The following is a 14073-nucleotide window of genomic DNA, read 5'->3' on the forward strand; positions in this document are numbered from 1 at the left end:
AAAATCACATGCAGCAGTTTCTGTAGTGTAGTGGTTATCACGTTCGCTTAATACGCGAAAGGTCCCGGGTTCGAAACCGGGTGGAAACAGTGCATTCTTTCGTAAATGCCTTATTTTGGAAATTCAAATACATGCAGTGAATACCAGTAAAATTTGGTTTAGTCCTTGCAAAAATCACATGCAGCAGTTTCTGTAGTGTAGTGGTTATCACGTTCGCTTAACACGCGAAAGGTCCCCGCTTCGAAAACGGGTGGAAACAGTGCTCTTTGACACATTCAGTAAGAACTGTATTTATAACAGTGAATAGTTGCTTTCATAAATGCCTTATTTTGGAAATTCAAAGACATGCAGTGAATATCAGTAAAATTTGGTTTAGTCCTTGCAAAAATCACATGCAGCAGTTTCTGTAGTGTAGTGGTTATCACGTTTGCTTCACACGCGAAAGGTCCCCGGTTCGAAACCGGGTGGAAACAGTGCTCTTTGACACATTCAGCAAGAACTGTATTTATAACAGTAAATAGTTGCTTTCATAAATGCCTTATTTTGGAAATTCAAATAAATGATGTGAATATCAGTAAAACATGCAGCAGTTTCTGTAGTGTAGTGGTTATCACGTTTGCTTAACACGCGAAAGGTCCCCGGTTCGAAACCGGGTGGAAACAGTGCTCTTTGACACATTCAGTAAGAACTCTATTTATAACAGTAAATAGTTGCTTTCATAAATGCCTATTTTTGGAAATTCAAATAAATGATGTGAATATCAGTAAAATTTGGTTTAGTCCTTGCAAAAATCACATGCAGTAGTTTCTGTAGTGTAGTGGTTATCACGTTCGCTTCACAGGCGAAAGGTCCCCGGTTCGAAACCGGGTGGAAACAGTGCTCTTTGACACATTCAGTAAGAACTGTATTTATAACAGTAAATAGTTGCTTTCATAAATGCCTTATTTTGGAAATTCAAATAAATGATGTGAATATCAGTAAAATTTGGTTTAGTCCTTGCAAAAACCACATGCAGCAGTTTCTGTAGTGTAGTGGTTATCACATTCGCTTCACACGCGAAAGGTCCCCGGTTCGAAACCGGGTGGAAACAGTGCTCTTTGACACATTCAGTAAGAACTCTATTTATAACAGTAAATAGTTGCTTTCATAAATGCCTATTTTTGGAAATTCAAATAAATGATGTGAATATCAGTAAAATTTGGTTTAGTCCTTGCAAAAATCACATGCAGTAGTTTCTGTAGTGTAGTGGTTATCACGTTCGCTTCACAGGCGAAAGGTCCCCGGTTCGAAACCGGGTGGAAACAGTGCTCTTTGACACATTCAGTAAGAACTGTATTTATAACAGTAAATAGTTGCTTTCATAAATGCCTTATTTTGGAAATTCAAATAAATGATGTGAATATCAGTAAAATTTGGTTTAGTCCTTGCAAAAACCACATGCAGCAGTTTCTGTAGTGTAGTGGTTATCACGTTCGCTTAATACGCGAAAGGTCCCGGGTTCGAAACCGGGTGGAAACAGTGCATTCTTTCGTAAATGCCTTATTTTGGAAATTCAAATACATGCAGTGAATACCAGTAAAATTTGGTTTAGTCCTTGCAAAAATCACATGCAGCAGTTTCTGTAGTGTAGTGGTTATCACGTTCGCTTAACACGCGAAAGGTCCCCGCTTCGAAAACGGGTGGAAACAGTGCTCTTTGACACATTCAGTAAGAACTGTATTTATAACAGTGAATAGTTGCTTTCATAAATGCCTTATTTTGGAAATTCAAAGACATGCAGTGAATATCAGTAAAATTTGGTTTAGTCCTTGCAAAAATCACATGCAGCAGTTTCTGTAGTGTAGTGGTTATCACGTTTGCTTCACACGCGAAAGGTCCCCGGTTCGAAACCGGGTGGAAACAGTGCTCTTTGACACATTCAGCAAGAACTGTATTTATAACAGTAAATAGTTGCTTTCATAAATGCCTTATTTTGGAAATTCAAATAAATGATGTGAATATCAGTAAAACATGCAGCAGTTTCTGTAGTGTAGTGGTTATCACGTTCGCTTAACACGCGAAAGGTCCCCGGTTCGAAACCGGGTGGAAACAGTGCTCTTTGACACATTCAGTAAGAACTCTATTTATAACAGTAAATAGTTGCTTTCATAAATGCCTATTTTTGGAAATTCAAATAAATGATGTGAATATCAGTAAAATTTGGTTTAGTCCTTGCAAAAATCACATGCAGTAGTTTCTGTAGTGTAGTGGTTATCACGTTCGCTTCACAGGCGAAAGGTCCCCGGTTAGAAACCGGGTGGAAACAGTGCTCTTTGACACATTCAGTAAGAACTGTATTTATAACAGTAAATAGTTGCTTTCATAAATGCCTTATTTTGGAAATTCAAATAAATGATGTGAATATCAGTAAAATTTGGTTTAGTCCTTGCAAAAACCACATGCAGCAGTTTCTGTAGTGTAGTGGTTATCACATTCGCTTCACACGCGAAAGGTCCCCGGTTCGAAACCGGATGGAAACAGTGCTCTTTGACACATTCAGTAAGAACTGTATTTATAACAGTGAATAGTTGCTTTCATAAATGCCTTATTTTGGAAATTCAAAGACATGCAGTGAATATCAGTAAAATTTGGTTTAGTCCTTGCAAAAACCACATGAAGCAGTTTCTGTAGTGTAGTGGTTATCACGTTCGCTTCACAGGCGAAAGGTCCCCGGTTGGAAACCGGGTGGAAACAGTGCTCTTTGACACATTCAGTAAGAACTGTATTTATAACAGTAAATAGTTGCTTTCATAAATGCCTTATTTTGGAAATTCAAATAAATGATGTGAATATCAGTAAAATTTGGTTTAGTCCTTGCAAAAAACACATGCAGTAGTTTCTGTAGTGTAGTGGTTATCACGTTCGCTTCACAGGCGAAAGGTCCCCGGTTCGAAACCGGGTGGAAACAGTGCTCTTTGACACATTCAGTAAGAACTGTATTTATAACAGTAAATAGTTGCTTTCATAAATGCCTTATTTTGGAAATTCAAATAAATGATGTGAATATCAGTAAAATTTGGTTTAGTCCTTGCAAAAGCCACATGCAGCAGTTTCTGTAGTGTAGTGGTTATCACATTCGCTTCACACGCGAAAGGTCCCCGGTTCGAAACCGGATGGAAACAGTGCTCTTTGACACATTCAGTAAGAACTGTATTTATAACAGTGAATAGTTGCTTTCATAAATGCCTTATTTTGGAAATTCAAAGACATGCAGTGAATATCAGTAAAATTTGGTTTAGACCTTGCAAAAACCACATGCAGCAGTTTCTGTAGTGTAGTGGTTATCACGTTCGCTTAACACGCGAAAGGTCCCCGGTTCGAAATAGGGTGGAAACAGTGCATTCTTTCATAAATGCCTTATTTTGGAAATTCAAATACATGCAGTGAATATCAGTAAAATTTGGTTTAGTCCTTGCAAAAATCACATGAAGCAGTTTCTGTAGTGTAGTGGTTATCACATTTGCTTCACACGCGAAAGGTCCCCGGTTCGAAACCGGGTGGAAACAGTGCTCTTTGACACATTCAGTAAGAACTGTATTTATAACAGATAATAATATTTTGGAAATTCAAATACATGCAGTGAATAGCAGTAAAATTTGGTTTAGTCCTTGCAAAAATCACATGCGGCAGTTTCTGTAGTGTAGTGGTTATCACGTTCGCTTTACACGCGAAAGGTCCCCGGTTCGAAACCGGGTGGAAACAGTGCTCTTTGACACATTCAGTAAGAACTGAATTTATAACAGTGAATAGTTGCTTTCATAAATGCCTTATTTTGGAAATTCAAATAAATGATGTGAATATCAGTAAAATTTGGTTTAGTCCTTGCAAAAATCACATGCAGCAGTTTCTGTAGTGTAGTGGTTTCCACGTTCGCTTAACACGCGAAAGGTACCTGGTTTGAAACCGGGTGGAAAAAGTGCTTTCTTTCATAAATGCCTTATTTTGGAAATTCAAATACATGCAGTGAATATCAGTAAAATTTGGTTTAGTCCTTGCAAAAACCACATGAAGCAGTTTCTGTAGTGTAGTGGTTATCACATTCGCTTCACACGCGAAAGGTCCCCGGTTCGAAACCGGGTGGAAACAGTGCTCTTTGACACATTCAGTAAGAACTGTATTTATAACAGATAATAATATTTTGGAAATTCAAATACATGCAGTGAATATCAGTAAAATTTGGTTTAGTCCTTGCAAAAACCACATGCAGTAGTTTCTGTAGTGAAGTGGTTATCACGTTCGCTTAACACGCGAAAGGTCCCTGGTTTGAAACCGGTTGGAAAACGTGCTTTCTTTCATAAATGCCTTATTTTGGAAATTCAAATACCTTGCAAAAACCACATGCAGCGATTTCTGTAATGTAGTGGTTATCACATTCGCTTCACACGCGAAAGGTCCCCGGTTCGAAACCGGGTGGAAACAGTGCTCTTTGACACATTCAGTATGAACTGTATTTATAACAGATAATAATATTTTGGAAATTCAAATACATGCAGTGAATAGCAGTAAAATTTGGTTTAGTACTTGCAAAAATCACATGCGGCAGTTTCTGTAGTGTAGTGGTTATCACGTTCGCTTTACACGCGAAAGGTCCCCGGTTCGAAACCGGGTGGAAACAGTGCTCTTTGACACATTCAGTAAGAACTGTATTTATAACAGTGAATAGTTGCTTTCATAAATGCCTTATTTTGGAAATTCAAAGACATGCAGTGAATATCAGTAAAATTTGGTTTAGTCCTTGCAAAAATCACATGCAGCAGTTTCTGTAGTGTAGTGGTTATCAAGTTCGCTTAACATGCGAAAGGTCCCCGGTTCGAAACCGGGTGGAAACAGTGCATCCTTTCATAAATGCCTTATTTTGGAAATTCAAATAAATGATGTGAATATCAGTAAAATTTGGTTTAGTACTTGCAAAAACCGCATGCAGCAGTTTCTGTAGTGTAGTGGTTATCACATTCGCTTCACACGCGAAAGGTCCCCGGTTCGAAACCGGGTGGAAACAGTGCTCTTTGACACATTCATTAAGAACTGTATTTATAACAGTGAATAGTTGCTTTCATAAATGCCTTATTTTGGAAATTCAAAGACATGCAGTGAATATCAGTAAAATTTGGTTTAGACCTTGCAAAAACCACATGCAGCAGTTTCTGTAGTGTAGTGGTTATCACGTTCGCTTAACACGCGAAAGGTCCCCGGTTTGAAATAGGGTGGAAACAGTGCATTCTTTCATAAATGCCTTATTTTGGAAATTCAAATACATGCAGTGAATATCAGTAAAATTTGGTTTAGTCCTTGCAAAAATCACATGAAGCAGTTTCTGTAGTGTAGTGGTTATCACATTTGCTTCACACGCGAAAGGTCCCCGGTTCGAAACCGGGTGGAAACAGTGCTCTTTGACACATTCAGTAAGAACTGTATTTATAACAGATAATAATATTTTGGAAATTCAAATACATGCAGTGAATAGCAGTAAAATTTGGTTTAGTCCTTGCAAAAATCACATGCGGCAGTTTCTGTAGTGTAGTGGTTATCACGTTCGCTTTACACGCGAAAGGTCCCCGGTTCGAAACCGGGTGGAAACAGTGCTCTTTGACACATTCAGTAAGAACTGAATTTATAACAGTGAATAGTTGCTTTCATAAATGCCTTATTTTGGAAATTCAAATAAATGATGTGAATATCAGTAAAATTTGGTTTAGTCCTTGCAAAAATCACATGCAGCAGTTTCTGTAGTGTAGTGGTTTCCACGTTCGCTTAACACGCGAAAGGTACCTGGTTTGAAACCGGGTGGAAAAAGTGCTTTCTTTCATAAATGCCTTATTTTGGAAATTCAAATACATGCAGTGAATATCAGTAAAATTTGGTTTAGTCCTTGCAAAAACCACATGAAGCAGTTTCTGTAGTGTAGTGGTTATCACATTCGCTTCACACGCGAAAGGTCCCCGGTTCGAAACCGGGTGGAAACAGTGCTCTTTGACACATTCAGTAAGAACTGTATTTATAACAGATAATAATATTTTGGAAATTCAAATACATGCAGTGAATATCAGTAAAATTTGGTTTAGTCCTTGCAAAAACCACATGCAGTAGTTTCTGTAGTGTATTGGTTATCACATTCGCTTTACATGCGAAAGGTCCCCGGTTCGAAACTGGGTGGAAACACTGCTCTTTGACATATTCAGTAAGAACTGTATTTATAACAGTGAATAGTTGCTTTCATAAATTCCTTATTTTGGAAATTCAAATAAATGATGTGAATATCAGTAAAATTTGGTTTAGTCCTTGCAAAAACCACATACAGCAGTTTCTGTAGTGTAGTGGTTATCACGTTCGCTTAACACGTGAAAGGTCCCCGGTTCGAAACCGGGTGGAAAAAGTGCTTTCTTTCATAAATGCCTTATTTTGGAAATTCAAATACATGCAGTCAATATCAGTAAAATTTGGTTTAGTCCTTGCAAAAACCACATGCAGCAGTTTCTGTAGTGTAGTGGTTATCACATTTGCTTCACACGCTAAAGGTCCCCGGTTCGAAACCGGGTGGAAACAGTGCTCTTTGACACATTCAGTAAGAACTGTATTTATAACAGTGAATAGTTGCTTTCATAAATGCCTTATTTTGGAAATTCAAAGACATGCAGTGAATATCAGTAAAATTTGGTTTAGTCCTTGCAAAAATCACATGCAGCAGTTTCTGTAGTGTAGTGGTTATCACGTTCGCTTAACATGCGAAAGGTCCCCGGTTCGAAACCGGGTGGAAACAGTGCATCCTTTCATAAATGCCTTATTTTGGAAATTCAAATAAATGATGTGAATATCAGTAAAATTTGGTTTAGTACTTGCAAAAACCACATGCAGCAGTTTCTGTAGTGTAGTGGTTATCACATTCGCTTCACACGCGAAAGGTCCCCGGTTCGAAACCGGGTGGAAACAGTGCTCTTTGACACATTCAGTAAGAACTGTATTTATAACAGTGAATAGTTGCTTTCATAAATGCCTTATTTTGGAAATTCAAAGACATGCAGTGAATATCAGTAAAATTTGGTTTAGACCTTGCAAAAACCACATGCAGCAGTTTCTGTAGTGTAGTGGTTATCACGTTCGCTTAACACGGGAAAGGTCCCCGGTTCGAAATAGGGTGGAAACAGTGCATTCTTTCATAAATGCCTTATTTTGGAAATTCAAATACATGCAGTGAATATCAGTAAAATTTGGTTTAGTCCTTGCAAAAATCACATGAAGCAGTTTCTGTAGTGTAGTGGTTATCACATTTGCTTCACACGCGAAAGGTCCCCGGTTCGAAACCGGGTGGAAACAGTGCTCTTTGACACATTCAGTAAGAACTGTATTTATAAACGATAATAATATTTTGGAAATTCAAATACATGCAGTGAATAGCAGTAAAATTTGGTTTAGTCCTTGCAAAAATCACATGCGGCAGTTTCTGTAGTGTAGTGGTTATCACGTTCGCTTTACACGCGAAAGGTCCCCGGTTCGAAACCGGGTGGAAACAGTGCTCTTTGACACATTCAGTAAGAACTGAATTTATAACAGTGAATAGTTGCTTTCATAAATGCCTTATTTTGGAAATTCAAATAAATGATGTGAATATCAGTAAAATTTGGTTTAGTCCTTGCAAAAATCACATGCAGCAGTTTCTGTAGTGTAGTGGTTTCCACGTTCGCTTAACACGCGAAAGGTACCTGGTTTGAAACCGGGTGGAAAAAGTGCTTTCTTTCATAAATGCCTTATTTTGGAAATTCAAATACATGCAGTGAATATCAGTAAAATTTGGTTTAGTCCTTGCAAAAACCACATGAAGCAGTTTCTGTAGTGTAGTGGTTATCACATTCGCTTCACAAGCGAAAGGTCCCCGGTTCGAAACCGGGTGGAAACAGTGCTCTTTGACACATTCAGTAAGAACTGTATTTATAACAGATAATAATATTTTGGAAATTCAAATACATGCAGTGAATATCAGTAAAATTTGGTTTAGTCCTTGCAAAAACCACATGCAGTAGTTTCTGTAGTGTATTGGTTATCACATTCGCTTTACATGCGAAAGGTCCCCGGTTCGAAACTGGGTGGAAACACTGCTCTTTGACATATTCAGTAAGAACTGTATTTATAACAGTGAATAGTTGCTTTCATAAATTCCTTATTTTGGAAATTCAAATAAATGATGTGAATATCAGTAAAATTTGGTTTAGTCCTTGCAAAAACCACATACAGCAGTTTCTGTAGTGTAGTGGTTATCACGTTCGCTTCACACGTGAAAGGTCCCCGGTTCGAAACCGGGTGGAAAAAGTGCTTTCTTTCATAAATGCCTTATTTTGGAAATTCAAATACATGCAGTCAATATCAGTAAAATTTGGTTTAGTCCTTGCAAAAACCACATGCAGCAGTTTCTGTAGTGTAGTGGTTATCACATTTGCTTCACACGCTAAAGGTCCCCGGTTCGAAACCGGGTGGAAACAGTGCTATTTGACACATTCAGTAAGAACTGTATTTATAACAGAGAATAATAATATTTTGGAAATTCAAATACATGCAGTGAATAGCAGTAAAATTTGGTTTAGTCCTTGCAAAAATCACATGCGGCAGTTTCTGTAGTGTAGTGGTTATTACGTTTGCTTTACACGCGAAAGGTCCCCGGTTCGAAACCGGGTGGAAACAGTGCATTCTTTCATAAATGCCTTATTTTGGAAATTCAAATTCATGCAGTGAATATCAGTAAAATTTGGTTTAGTCCTTGCGAAAATCACAAGCAGCAGTTTCTGTAGTGTAGTGGTTATCACGTTCGCTTAACACGCGAAAGATCCCCGTTTCGAAACCGGGTGGAAACAGTGCTCTTTGACACATTCAGTAAGAACTGTATTTATAACAGAGAATAGTTGCTTTCATAAATGCCTTATTTTGGAAATTCAAATAAATGATGTGAATATCAGTAAAATTTGGTTTAGTCCTTGCAAAAACCACATGCAGCAGTTTCTGTAGTGTAGTGGTTATCACATTCGCTTCACACGCGAAAGGTCCCCGGGTGGAAACAGTGCTCTTTGACACATTCAGTAAGAACTGTATTTATAACAGTGAATAGTTGCTTTCATAAATGCCTTATTTTGGAAATTCAAAGACATGCAGTGAATATCAGTAAAATTTGGTTTAGTCCTTGCAAAAATCACATGCAGCAGTTTCTGTAGTGTAGTGGTTATCACGTTCGCTTCACACGCAAAAGGTCCCTGGTTTGAAACAGGGTGGAAAAAGTGCTTTCTTTCATAAATGCCTTATTTTGGAAATTCAAATACATGCAGTGAATATCAGTAAAATTTGGTTTAGTCCTTGCAAAAACCACATGAAGCAGTTTCTGTAGTGTAGTGATTATCACGTTTGATTTACACGCGAAAGGTCCCCGGTTCGAAACCGGGTGGAAACAGTGCTCTTTGACACATTCAGTAAGAACTGTATTTATAACAGTGAATAGTTGCTTTCATAAATGCCTTATTTTGGAAATTCAAAGACATGCAGTAAATATCAGTAAAATTTGGTTTAGTCCTTGCAAAAACCAAATGCAGCGATTTCTGTAGTGTAGTGGTTATCACATTCGCTTCACACGCAAAAGGTCCCCGGTTCGAAACCGGGTGGAAACAGTGCTCTTTGACACATTCAGTAAGAACTGTATTTATAACAGTGAATAGTTGCTTTCATAAATGCCTTATTTTGGAAAGTCAAATAAATGATGTGAATATCAGTAAAATTTGGTTTAGTCCTTGCAAAAACCACATGCAGCAGTTTCTGTAGTGTAGTGGTTATCACGTTCGCTGAACACGCGAAAGGTCCCCGGTTCAAAAACGGGTGGAAACAGTGCTCTTTGACACATTCAGTAAGAACTGTATTTATAACAGTGAATAGTTGCTTTCATAAATGCCTTATTTTGGAAATTCAAAGACATGCAGTGAATATCAGTAAAATTTGGTTTAGTCCTTGCAAAAACCGCATGCAGCAGTTTCTGTAGTGTAGTGGTTATCACGTTCGCTTAACACGCGAAAGGTCCCTGTTTTGAAACCGGTTGGAAAAAGTGCTTTCTTTCATAAATGCCTTATTTTGGAAATTCAAATACCTTGCAAAAACCACATGCAGCGATTTCTGTAATGTAGTGGTTATCACATTCGCTTCACACGCGAAAGGTCCCCGGTTCGAAACCGGGTGGAAACAGTGCTCTTTGACACATTCAGTAAGAACTGTATTTATAACAGATAAAAATATTTTGGAAATTCAAATACATGCAGTGAATAGCAGTAAAATTTGGTTTAGTACTTGCAAAAATCACATGCGGCAGTTTCTGTAGTGTAGTGGTTATCACGTTCGCTTTACACGCGAAAGGTCCCCGGTTCGAAACCGGGTGGAAACAGTGCTCTTTGACACATTCAGTAAGAACTGTATTTATAACAGTGAATAGTTGCTTTCATAAATGCCTTATTTTGGAAATTCAAAGACATGCAGTGAATATCAGTAAAATTTGGTTTAGTCCTTGCAAAAATCACATGCAGTAGTTTCTGTAGTGTAGTGGTTATCACATTCGCTTCACACGCGAAAGGTCCCCGGTTCGAAACCGGGTGGGAACAGTGCTCTTTGACACATTCAGTAAGAACTGTATTTATAACAGTGAATAGTTGCTTTCATAAATGCCTTATTTTGGAAATTCAAAGACATGCAGTGAATATCAGTAAAATTTGGTTTAGTCCTTGCAAAAACCACATGAAGCAGTTTCTGTAGTGTAGTGGTTATCACGTTCGCTTAACACGCGAAAGGTCCCTGGTTCGAAACCGGGTGGAAACAGTGCTCTTTGACACATTCAGTAAGAACTGTATTTATAACAGTAAATAGTTGCTTTCATAAATGCCTTATTTTGGAAATTCAAATAAATGATGTGAATATCAGTAAAATTTGGTTTAGTCCTTGCAAAAATCACATGCAGCAGTTTCTGTAGTGTAGTGGTTATCACGTTCGCTTAACACGCGAAAGGTCCCCGGTTCGAAACCGGGTGGAAACAGTGCATTCTTTCATAAATGCCTTATTTTGGAAATTCAAATACATGCAGTGAATATCAGTAAAATTTGGTTTAGTCCTTGCAAAAACAACATGCAGCAGTTTCAGTAGTGTAGTGTTTATCACATTCGCTTCACAGGTGAAAGGTCCCCGGTTCGAAACCGGGTGGAAACAGTGCTCTTTGACACATTCAGTAAGAACTGTTTTTATAACAGTAAATAGTTGCTTTCATAAATGCCTTATTTTGGAAATTCAAATAAATGATGTGAATATCAGTAAAATTTGGTTTAGTCCTTGCAAAAACAACATGCAGCAGTTTCTGTAGTGTAGTGGTTATCACATTCGCTTCACACGCGAAAGGTCCCAGGTTTGAAACCGGGTGGAAACAGTGCTATTTGACACATTCAGTAAGAACTGTATTTATAACAGTGAATAGTTGCTTTCGCTTAACACGCGAAAGGTACCTGGTTTGAAACCGGGTGGAAAAAGTGCTTTCTTTCATAAATGCCTTATTTTGGAAATTCAAATACATGCAGTGAATATCAGTAAAATTTGGTTTAGTCCTTGCAAAAACCACATGAAGCAGTTTCTGTAGTGTAGTGGTTATCACATTCGCTTCACACGCGAAAGGTCCCCGGTTCGAAACCGGGTGGAAACAGTGCTCTTTGACACATTCAGTAAGAACTGTATTTATAACAGATAATAATATTTTGGAAATTCAAATACATGCAGTGAATATCAGTAAAATTTGGTTTAGTCCTTGCAAAAACCACATGCAGTAGTTTCTGTAGTGTATTGGTTATCACATTCGCTTTACATGCGAAAGGTCCCCGGTTCGAAACTGGGTGGAAACACTGCTCTTTGACATATTCAGTAAGAACTGTATTTATAACAGTGAATAGTTGCTTTCATAAATTCCTTATTTTGGAAATTCAAATAAATGATGTGAATATCAGTAAAATTTGGTTTAGTCCTTGCAAAAACCACATACAGCAGTTTCTGTAGTGTAGTGGTTATCACGTTCGCTTAACACGTGAAAGGTCCCCGGTTCGAAACCGGGTGGAAAAAGTGCTTTCTTTCATAAATGCCTTATTTTGGAAATTCAAATACATGCAGTCAATATCAGTAAAATTTGGTTTAGTCCTTGCAAAAATTTATTTATAACAGTGAATAGTTGCTTTCATAAATGCCTTATTTTGGAAATTCAAAGACATGCAGTGAATATCAGTAAAATTTGGTTTAGTCCTTGCAAAAATCACATGCAGTAGTTTCTGTAGTGTAGTGGTTATCGCATTCGCTTCACACGCGAAAGGTCCCCGGTTCGAAACCGGGTGGGAACAGTGCTCTTTGACACATTCAGTAAGAACTGTATTTATAACAGTGAATAGTTGCTTTCATAAATGCCTTATTTTGGAAATTCAAATACATGCAGTGAATATCAGTAAAATTTGGTTTAGTCCTTGCAAAAACCACATGAAGCAGTTTCTGTAGTGTAGTGGTTATCACATTCGCTTAACACGCAAAAGGTCCCTGGTTTGAAACAGGGTGGAAAAAGTGCTTTCTTTCATAAATGCCTTATTTTGGAAATTCAAATACATGCAGTGAATATCAGTAAAATTTGGTTTAGTCCTTGCAAAAACCACATGAAGCAGTTTCTGTAGTGTAGTGATTATCACGTTTGATTTACACGCGAAAGGTCCCCGGTTCGAAACCGGGTGGAAACAGTGCTCTTTGACACATTCAGTAAGAACTGTATTTATAACAGTGAATAGTTGCTTTCATAAATGCCTTATTTTGGAAATTCAAAGAAATGCAGTAAATATCAGTAAAATTTGGTTTAGTCCTTGCAAAAACCAAATGCAGCGATTTCTGTAGTGTAGTGGTTATCACATTCGCTTCACACGCAAAAGGTCCCCGGTTCGAAACCGGGTGGAAACAGTGCTCTTTGACACATTCAGTAAGAACTGTATTTATAACAGTGAATAGTTGCTTTCATAAATGCCTTATTTTGGAAAGTCAAATAAATGATGTGAATATCAGTAAAATTTGGTTTAGTCCTTGCAAAAACCACATGCAGCAGTTTCTGTAGTGTAGTGGTTATCACGTTCGCTGAACACGCGAAAGGTCCCCGGTTCAAAAACGGGTGGAAACAGTGCTCTTTGACACATTCAGTAAGAACTGTATTTATAACAGTGAATAGTTGCTTTCATAAATGCCTTATTTTGGAAATTCAAAGACATGCAGTGAATATCAGTAAAATTTGGTTTAGTCCTTGCAAAAACCGCATGCAGCAGTTTCTGTAGTGTAGTGGTTATCACGTTCGCTTAACACGCGAAAGGTCCCTGTTTTGAAACCGGTTGGAAAAAGTGCTTTCTTTCATAAATGCCTTATTTTGGAAATTCAAATACCTTGCAAAAACCACATGCAGCGATTTCTGTAATGTAGTGGTTATCACATTCGCTTCACACGCGAAAGGTCCCCGGTTCGAAACCGGGTGGAAACAGTGCTCTTTGACACATTCAGTAAGAACTGTATTTATAACAGATAAAAATATTTTGGAAATTCAAATACATGCAGTGAATAGCAGTAAAATTTGGTTTAGTACTTGCAAAAATCACATGCGGCAGTTTCTGTAGTGTAGTGGTTATCACGTTCGCTTTACACGCGAAAGGTCCCCGGTTCGAAACCGGGTGGAAACAGTGCTCTTTGACACATTCAGTAAGAACTGTATTTATAACAGTGAATAGTTGCTTTCATAAATGCCTTATTTTGGAAATTCAAAGACATGCAGTGAATATCAGTAAAATTTGGTTTAGTCCTTGCAAAAATCACATGCAGTAGTTTCTGTAGTGTAGTGGTTATCACATTCGCTTCACACGTGAAAGGTCCCCGGTTCGAAACCGGGTGGGAACAGTGCTCTTTGACACATTCAGTAAGAACTGTATTTATAACAGTGAATAGTTGCTTTCATAAATGCCTTATTTTGGAAATTCA

At 37.9% G+C, this 14073-nt stretch overlaps 9 non-coding genes across 9 annotated transcripts; all 9 read left to right on the plus strand.

Annotated features, from left to right (window-relative positions):
- Nucleotides 1-2018: 2018 nt before the first annotated feature.
- On the plus strand, nucleotides 2019-2091 carry trnav-aac (transfer RNA valine (anticodon AAC)). The gene has a single exon. It is a non-coding gene; the product is annotated as a tRNA-Val (tRNA).
- A 1577-nt stretch (nucleotides 2092-3668) lies between these two features.
- trnav-uac (transfer RNA valine (anticodon UAC)) lies at nucleotides 3669-3741 on the plus strand. The gene has a single exon. It is a non-coding gene; the product is annotated as a tRNA-Val (tRNA).
- Nucleotides 3742-4581: 840 nt separating this feature from the next.
- trnav-uac (transfer RNA valine (anticodon UAC)) lies at nucleotides 4582-4654 on the plus strand. The gene has a single exon. It is a non-coding gene; the product is annotated as a tRNA-Val (tRNA).
- Nucleotides 4655-5545: 891 nt separating this feature from the next.
- On the plus strand, nucleotides 5546-5618 carry trnav-uac (transfer RNA valine (anticodon UAC)). Its single transcript has one exon. It is a non-coding gene; the product is annotated as a tRNA-Val (tRNA).
- Nucleotides 5619-7473: 1855 nt separating this feature from the next.
- Nucleotides 7474-7546, plus strand: trnav-uac (transfer RNA valine (anticodon UAC)). Its single transcript has one exon. It is a non-coding gene; the product is annotated as a tRNA-Val (tRNA).
- A 311-nt stretch (nucleotides 7547-7857) lies between these two features.
- trnav-cac (transfer RNA valine (anticodon CAC)) lies at nucleotides 7858-7930 on the plus strand. The gene has a single exon. It is a non-coding gene; the product is annotated as a tRNA-Val (tRNA).
- Nucleotides 7931-10368: 2438 nt separating this feature from the next.
- On the plus strand, nucleotides 10369-10441 carry trnav-uac (transfer RNA valine (anticodon UAC)). The gene has a single exon. It is a non-coding gene; the product is annotated as a tRNA-Val (tRNA).
- Nucleotides 10442-11010: 569 nt separating this feature from the next.
- trnav-aac (transfer RNA valine (anticodon AAC)) lies at nucleotides 11011-11083 on the plus strand. Its single transcript has one exon. It is a non-coding gene; the product is annotated as a tRNA-Val (tRNA).
- Nucleotides 11084-13705: 2622 nt separating this feature from the next.
- Nucleotides 13706-13778, plus strand: trnav-uac (transfer RNA valine (anticodon UAC)). Its single transcript has one exon. It is a non-coding gene; the product is annotated as a tRNA-Val (tRNA).
- Nucleotides 13779-14073: the final 295 nt, after the last annotated feature.

Source organism: Salvelinus alpinus, chromosome 3, assembly GCF_045679555.1.
Source record: "Salvelinus alpinus chromosome 3, SLU_Salpinus.1, whole genome shotgun sequence".
In the NCBI taxonomy this organism is placed as follows: Eukaryota; Metazoa; Chordata; class Actinopteri; order Salmoniformes; family Salmonidae; genus Salvelinus; species Salvelinus alpinus.